Below are 9,162 nucleotides of genomic sequence, written 5' to 3' on the forward strand. Positions count from 1 at the left end.
AATTTTTGCCCACTTACTTGAGCTTTCTTATTATTGATTTTAGGGAGTACTCTGTATATTCTAGATACAAGTTTTGACAAGATACTTTTTGCAAATGTTTTTCTCAGTCTTTCCTTTGAACGGCAACACCGTCAATATCTAAGAAGTCAAATTACCACATTTTCTTTTATGGATTATGCTTTCGATGACATAGCTGAGAATTCTTGGGCTAAAACAAAGCCAAAAAAATGTATGTATGTATGGATGTTCAATTATTCCAGTGCTATTGGTTGAAATGACTATTCTTTCTCCACTGAATTGCCTTCATGCCTTCGTGAAAATTATTTGTCTATTTCTGGATTCTATTTTGTTCTATTGATCTATTCATCTAGACAGACCTATCTATGTCAACTAGAAAGTTAGCATATCCTATTTTAAACATGCAAATAAAGTTATTGTATAGTTTGTACCAATTTATCAAGTATGTCCACTACCAGTATAATATTGAAACTTTACTATTAGAAATAAAATAATAGTGTTTGCAGCAATGCCCAGTAACAACTTCAAAGTGTTGAAACAACTATATTTGTTAAAAATCTATATATTCACGTTTTTTTTTTCCTCCCTATGATTTTCCATGTAATTCCTAGTTTACTTCATACAAAATTCAGAAGCTCTCATTCTTCCTGGCAATTTTATTTGTGTTTTACTGAACGGAAAGTCTCTAAAAGATTTTGCATTGATTTTTAAATGATTTCACTCTCATAGAAGATCCTTAATGGCTATGGCCTTGTGCTTTCACTGAAGACCTTTCATCACCTTATGTACCTTGTTGTTCACTTAGATCTGAATCTGCTGATTTTTTAATGTGTTCTAATCATAACCTTCAGGCAATGTGAGCAAAAATGTTTGGTAATTAGGTCCCTCAATAGGAAATAAGTTCTATGCTGAACTTCCAAATGACTACCCTATTACAATTTTGTAAAGCTTGCTTGAAATAACAATTAGTAAGTACCACTTTAAACTATATTTTACTTTCAAAGATTTAAATTTAGATTAAAAATATTCAATGTATTTTGAATCCCACCATGCTAAAACATTTAATTTGGATAGTTGAGGGCTAACGATAATAATTTTACATTGTGATATTTCACATGTATGTGGCAAATGGCCTCATGGCAATATAATAACAGTAAGAAATTCCCATGGGAAAAGACAAGAAGTAATCATTACTTTTGATTACTCTCTTATACTGGAACACAAATTACTCAGAATCTAAACAAGCCATATGAATATACATACACACACACACACACACACACACACACACACACACACAGATAGATATAGATGCCATTTTTTATTTTGTAACTTTTTCATGAAACATTTCTTATTTTTAAATAACAGAAAGAACACCTACATAGAAATAAGATTTTAAAGGACTTGTTTTTGTTATATTTTAAGAATCATTTGATTAATTTTAATAACACGATTAGTATGGATTTGATGACCAAAATAAGAATTTAAGAGGGTATTTTACCTTACTGCAATTACATTTTGTATTTAAATATGTATTCTATATATATAATCAAACACCTCTCATTTAGCACATAGCTGGAAATATTCCTAATTATCATTCAGAAAATAATTTGCAAGTTAAATATTTATCTACACTTAGAAATTAGGTATTTAGATATTTCCTCATTTGTCAAATAAATAAACTCTAGCATCATTACAATAAAAACATATCCATTGTTAAATTAAGAATTATGATTTTAAAAATCGCCAGAAAACTGAGGTCAACAGTTCACATTTGATTCAACCATCTACAAGCTTTTAGAGCTAACGTAGATCACTTTATTTTTCCATGTTTTTATTTTGGTAAGGCTGGTCATATGTAAGTAAAGCTCAAATGTAAAGTCCTCAGGATTTGTAAGTCATTAATTAAAATTTTGTTTCTTGGTGTTTTCCCATTGCTTTTAATAATATACTGAGAACATAAAATTACCTATATGGCAGTTTCTAAAATCAAAAGTAGAAACAAAGCCTCTAAAAATCTTATGGTCAAGTTATGAATGTAAATGATACTGAACAAAAAGTTTTGTCCTGATAAGACATTTTTGACTCATCTTTATTTTCAATTTGCAAAGTTTTCTCCTTCATATGCAAAAGTGCTTCTTAAAACTTGTTAATGTAAAATATCTGAAACCTGAAGATAAATCATCTGGTATATATAAATAAAGATTAACAATCAGTTGATTTTAATGCACTTGGATTATTCTATGTTTTCTTATAATTTTGGTTCTAGAGGTTTCAGGCTATGCAATTCTATCAAAAAAAAAAAAAAAAAAAAAAAAAAAGTAAGCAATGCAGGGAAGCCAGGTCTCTTAGATTGTATTTCACTTGTGGGTATAAGACTAATGTATTCAATGACATCAATGAAAAAGATCATTTTTCTCAATATTTCTTCTTACATTATTTTGGATGCACGATACTATACTGAGAAGTTAATAAATAATTTGGAAGAAGAGGTAGGAAAGGACGGTAGACATAGGTGTACTTTGCTTTTGCAAAATTTAAGAATGATTCCAAGTTATAGCATTAGTCTTTCTGTTTGTTTTACTCTGTTTTTCACTGAACAAATTCAGAACAAATTGATGTTGATGAAAAGAACTTGAAACCATTCATGAAAGACTTAGGGCAATGATTAAGGTGTACTGTTACAATATGGCATATTGCTGATTCTTCGGCTAAATAGAAATAAATGAAAAATGAGGCTCTTGACTTTGGAAATTAGCAGTGAGTAAATATCTCTCAACATTTCAGATAAAAAAAGAGTCAGATACGACATTACTATCATAATTAAAATTCAAATTTATTTCCAACATTTTCAGCATTTTGCTTTTATGTTTGTAGGTAGTTCTATAAGAATAGAAAAGGACATGCAAACAGAAAAAAGTATAGCTGTTCATCAAAGTTCTCTTTTATTACAAGTTAGCAACTTAAATTTACTCCTAATGCTGCATTCTATACTTATTATTCTATACTTATTTCAAACCATGACAAAATACTAGCGTATGGTTTTTAAACTTCTATTTTAATATTTCATCACAATAATTTTTATTTGTTCCAGAATAGTAAAAATTATTGAGAGGACTTTTGAGTTTCAAAATGTATAAGTTAGATAACATGCATTTTTGCCACATTGAATTATATGCGTGTTTAAGTTTAGAAATTAAGAAATACTTACTTGGTCCAGAATTAAATCACCCTCTTACTCTGTGTGCGATTCTAACTAAATAAATGGGTCAGCGGCACTTTCCCTTGGGGTTGTTAGCCTTGTTTGTCTACTTAATTCCAATGCAATAACCTGGGGCTTGGTGTGTCACTTTAAAAAGTATAATGCCATTTCTTGACTATTTCCATAACACTATGCTTAAATACTCCTCAGTTCTGTTCAATTTTTTTAAATTGAAACCCCACTGAAATTCAAATAAATATCTATTTTTTAAATTTGACTTCATCCTTTTAAAAAAGTGACAGCAATGTAACATATTGGGGAAAACGTTAATTTGTCTGAAATGGTGCATCTTTTGCCAATTATAAGAGAAATTATTTTACATAATTTTACCTTGTGTAAAGAAACAAACAATCACCATAAAAGGGTCCTGTAATAAAACATATGATAAGAGGTACAATATAGCTTTAGGAGAATTCTAAGCATGCCCTAAAAATATATATATGTCCCAAAGCCACGATAAGGTTAGAAACTGATAAATAATAGTACCATGCTCATAACTAGATGTAGTATATTATATGTCACTATCTGTCAGGTATATATGGATAAAAAGTTAATGAAAATAAATACAACTCACATAACTTCCTGAATTATTCAGGATTAACTGAGAAGATGCAAACTGCGGAGTGCTTTCCAGGGTGTGGATAATGCATCATGATCAATAAGCAAACACTGTCCTTAACTTAAAACCAAATTTAAGAATGCATTATTAAAGAGGCATAAAATATGCAAACATGCAAGTCTGATGACATTTGCATTGTGATAGGAAATGTAACTTCTTGATGCCACAATTTTAGGCAATATAATGCTTGAAATACTACATGTGGAGGATCCTTGCCATAAGAAAGAAAAGTAAATAATTTAACTATTTGACAAAAGGATCACAAAACTAAGATTCAGTATCTAATCTGGCTTCTTACCTTCATCAAGCCCATTCAGAAAAGAAGTAAACAAACAACGAGCATTTCTTTCTGTACCAAGTATATATAATGGAAAGTTTATCACCTAACTTGATAATTTACAGAGATTTCTAAAACTAAATTTGACTTATTACTCTTGCTCATTAAACTTTCTTGATCAGTCCCCATTATCAGTGGTTTAAAACTTAAAAAGGAACACTTATATTTAATATCCATTTTTTAAACACCTGGAAAATGCTACACTCATAAATTAAATTATATATATTGCATAATTTATATCACTTTGAATACTAAAATGTTGGATTAGAATATATGTATGAAAATAGGTTTAATTTTAATTTTAAAATCCTTTAAATTTTTCCTTTGATTTATAAATTTTACTAGCTTCAAACATGTTATCTTAGTTTAATAATATTAATGAAACAATAATTTACAATAAGATAAATTAATTCATTTTCAGTAAAAATCAAATTACTACTGTACCAATCAGAAACATAGAAATATCTTAGCTTTCCAAAATAGAAATGTAAGAAAAGCAAAAAAAAAAAAAAAAAAAAAAAAAAAAAAAAAAAAAAAAAAAAGAATTTAAATGTGGACGGTAGAAAGTTCATTCATTTATTTGCAGAGGGTCATTCCCCTCATTCCCTGAATATTTTGTCTTTTGATTTACTGTTTCTCTCTCCAGCCCTACTTACTATTATGATTATGATTTCAATTTCCTTGCAGGTGTTCTTTAATTAAGCTCCTCTCCTCCAATGAACTTATTCTCCATCTTGACTTCCTCACTAAATCCAATGGAATTTCTACGGATCTTCTCATTTTTACCTGCAACTCTATAATCTCAATTTTGAATCCCACTCTGTACACCATCTCTTGGTATCTCAATACCTATACTAAGCCTGGTCTTATGCCTGTTGAACCTCGCAGGGATTTTAGTCCAACTTCTCCCACCTACTCATGTGGTACACACTCACTCAGAACCTTATTGCCCTACTTATCTAACTTGAAAGTCCAGGCCACATCATTATAATCATTCTCCTGCAGGTATACTCAAGCCCTTTGCCTTCTTTCACAATTGCCTAGAAATAACTAGGACTGGTTCGGTCCAACTTTCTGCTTTCTTTGAGATGTTAACACAGATGAGTGTGATTGGAGAGAAACATGTAGTCATATTGACTATTGTCCCTCTAAATTTAAAGGGCTTCACATGAGCCCTTTTAATGCTTTTTATGAATCATCCTGCATTTCCTTTGTTCATTCACTATCCCACTCCTCTTATAAATTGCAAGTCTTTTATCTATAAGCCAAAGTCAAAAGGCTGTGGAAACCAAGAGATTTTTATATCTCATCTGATTGTGAGACTTGGCCTGACCTAATCAATTCATTTGGCATTAGAACTTTACCTCAAGTTGATGTACAGCTATTTATACTCTCTTTATTCTCATTAGTATGAATATTCATATAGTTCCCTATGGACATATTATCGTTTTGATTTCAGAGTATTACTTAAGACTTTACTGGGGTTTTTCCTAATACTTAAAGTATATGTCACAGTATTACCTGTCTATAATCCAAAAACGTTCATATTTTATAACATATCTGACTTCCATGGTCTTGGATAAGAATTATGGCCTTTTTATTTTTTGCACAATACATTCTGGAAATAATGATCCTATATAAAGGCTGTATCCCCTCTTATATGTAGTGTAAGGGTAAATACAAATTAAAAATAAGAGGCTTAATTCTCCCTCTTAAAAGTAAGGGAAGAACTCCACCCCCCACTTTTTCTTAGAACTCTTACTTTAGAATACTTGTAAGTTTTTTCTCTGTCTCTTTAAAATGTATGTAAATCTTTTTAAAAGCTATATAAATTACTTGCCAGCTGTATGACCCAATAATGCCTTTCTCAAGGACCTGGAGCCATGTCTTTGAAGTGTAATAATCTAAATAGCATCCCTATCTCCCAGTTTCTGTCGGAGGGTAGAAGCCTTACATCAGTGTACCTCTTTTCACAAAAATATGAAAATTATTTTTCCTTTGGAGAAAGCCAATTAGGAAATACAGATGGCCACCCCAATTATCAGGCAAATCTAGGAAGAATGATGTGTGACAAATGGTGTTGTCATGTCTTCTTATTTAAGGACTAGTTAGTTATTGTTTATTGTGAGAACACATATGTCATGGGGTTGTATCTGCTTGGTAATATAAAAGAGTAAGATTTCTTTCTGGTTTAGAGTAGGCACTCTATCATAAAGCTGTTGTCTTTCTCTTCTACTTTTGTGGAAAGGTTTTCTTAGTTGGCTGAAGATTTTGTTTTTAATGATATTCCCCATTAGCACCTCCAACTAACTTGCTTATTCAAAGACATTGCCCCAGAAATGCTTCCCTTTCTTTTTATGCCTTTTAAAACATTTTTCCTTAATTGATCTTTCTCATTAGCTGTGATTTCTTCCATCCTGACCTAATACCTCCTTCAAAAATAATCCTTTCTTTCTACTATCTTTTGAGTAAGTTATCTTCTTTCAAAATCAGACAAGCTCCTCCTGGTATGTCATCTCTGATAGACACTCTAATTAGGCTTTTGACTTCATTACCAACCAAAATTGTTTTTGTTAGTGTCAGTAATAACCTCCAATGACAAAATTTTGGTCTTCACATTTCTTCACTACTAGCAATCTTTGACAGAATCGATCTCTCCCTCTAGCTTGAAACCCTGTCTTCTTACTTCTAGGACATCACCCTACTTATTTCTACTACTAGCTCACAATCTGGTGCTTTTCATTCTCCTTTATAAATTCCTCCTCATCTCCCAAACTCTAAACCATGGAGTGCCCCTGGGATCAGCCTTGACCTTCTTATACCATCTTGGTCTCCTTCAGGTTTGTTGGTGGTTGCATTCAAACTCATAGCTTTGTACATAACCTCATACTGATAGATCCCAAATATATTTCTCCTGCTTAGATTGCTCTCATAAAATCCAGACACATTTCCTATGCTAATCTGACATCTCTTAAATGAAAGAATCTTGTGAAAGATCTACCTAAATCTAAATATCGAAAACCTAAATTGTATACCTAGTATTTATTTCTAAAATCTATGAATCTAAATTTCTAAGATCTAAAATTTAACTACTTTCACCAGCTCTGTTTAGTTGTCATCCTGTACTGAGTTGTCATCGTCTCTGAAATGGATTGTAGTTTCCTCTATTGTCCTTCTACAGCCTAGTCATAGCACATATCAATCCTTCACTTTAACCTATATGGTATCTCCCCATTTCCCTCACAGTAAAACAAATAATTCTTACAAAGACCTACAAGACCTTATATTATTTTGTATTCTACTAACATTCTGAAATTATCAATGATATTCCCTCCACACTGACCTTCTTCCTGATCTTTTAACATATCAGACATCTCACACCACTGACTTCCGTGGTTTTTCCTCAGATCTAGAATACACTTCCTTTGGATTAATGCTTTTCTCATTCTTTAACTTCTGCCAGGGCTTTATACAAATGGCACGTATTAGGAAAGACTTCCCAGAATGCTCCATACAAAATTAGATATGTTTCATCTGGTGTGTCATTTCTGGTCCATCCTTCCTTCCTTCCTTCCTTCCTTCCTTCCTCTCTTTTTTCTTTCTTTCTTTCTTTCTTTCTTTCTTTCTTTCTTTCTTTCTTTCTTTCTTCTCTCTCTCTCTCTCTCTCTCTCTCTCTCTCTCTCTCATTCTGTGTATATCTATATGTCCATATATAGAGAGGCATCTATATTTATAGAAATGTCCACGTATATGGTAAGTGTGAATATATATGTATATATAAAGTATATATACATAAAATAGTTTCAGAATCATTGACTGATACCATAGTTACATGAAGCCAACTAACTGAAATTCAATATTTTAATAGTGGTTTTAGTTTAAATGTACAGTGAAATGTACAAATCTTATTTGTACAATTTGATGAGTTTTGACAAATGCATACACCTGTGTAACCAGACCCTATTTAGATATAGAACATAATCATGATCTCAGAAAATTCCTTCATTCTCTTTCCAGTCAACACTTTTACACCTAAGGCAACCACTTTGTTATTTTTTTACCATATTAGTTACCATATATTATATATAAAAAATTACATATTTCCTGTGGGTTTATATTTTCATTTCTCTTGGATAAATATCTAGGCGTATTAATGTTATGTCATATAGGTACTTATGTCATAGAACAGCTGTATGTTTCTCTTAATAATACATTGCCAAAGAACTTTCCATTGCACTGTATCATTTTACAAACCCACCATGTAAGAGTTACAATTACTCTTCCTACTTGGCAGCATTTGGTGTCCCATACTTTTAAATTTCAGCCAAACTTCTAGTTCTATAGCGGAATTTTATCATGGTTTTAACCTGAATTTCTTTAATAACAAATGCTCATTTTCTTAGCTGGTTTTCTCCCTCTCTCTCTCTCTTTTTTTTTTTTTTTTTTTTTTTATATCTCCCTTTGTGAAGTGTCTGTTCAAGAGTTTTGCTCATCTTTTTCCAATATGGAATGCTTCACAAATTTGCATATCATCCTTACACAGGGGCCATGCTAATCTTCTCTATATTGTTCCAATTTTATTATATGTATTGCCAAAGTAGGCACTTGACCTTTTTAATTTATTGGTTTACTTGTCATTTTATTGTCACATGGGATTTTCATGTATTTGATTTTTTTTTTGTAAAACATAAATTTTATAAATAATTTATTTTAGCTGTGGTTTATGTACTAATTTAAAAAAAATTAACATTTATTCACTTTCTGAGAGACAGAGACAGAGTGTGAGCAGGGCAGGGGCAGAGAGGGGGAGACACAGAATCCAAAGCAGACTCCAGACTCTAAGCTGTCAGCACAGAGCCCGACATGGGACTTGAACTCACAGACTGTGAGATCATGACCTGAGCCGAAGTCAGATGCTTTAGCAAC

At 31.5% G+C, this 9,162-nt stretch overlaps 1 non-coding gene across 1 annotated transcript; it reads right to left on the minus strand.

Moving 5' to 3' along the window:
- Positions 1-8,734: 8,734 nt before the first annotated feature.
- Positions 8,735-8,837, minus strand: LOC122198967. The gene has a single exon (XR_006193253.1). It is a non-coding gene; the product is annotated as a U6 spliceosomal RNA (small nuclear RNA).
- Positions 8,838-9,162: the final 325 nt, after the last annotated feature.

This window comes from Panthera leo, chromosome C2, assembly GCF_018350215.1.
Source record: "Panthera leo isolate Ple1 chromosome C2, P.leo_Ple1_pat1.1, whole genome shotgun sequence".
NCBI lineage: Eukaryota > Metazoa > Chordata > Mammalia > Carnivora > Felidae > Panthera > Panthera leo.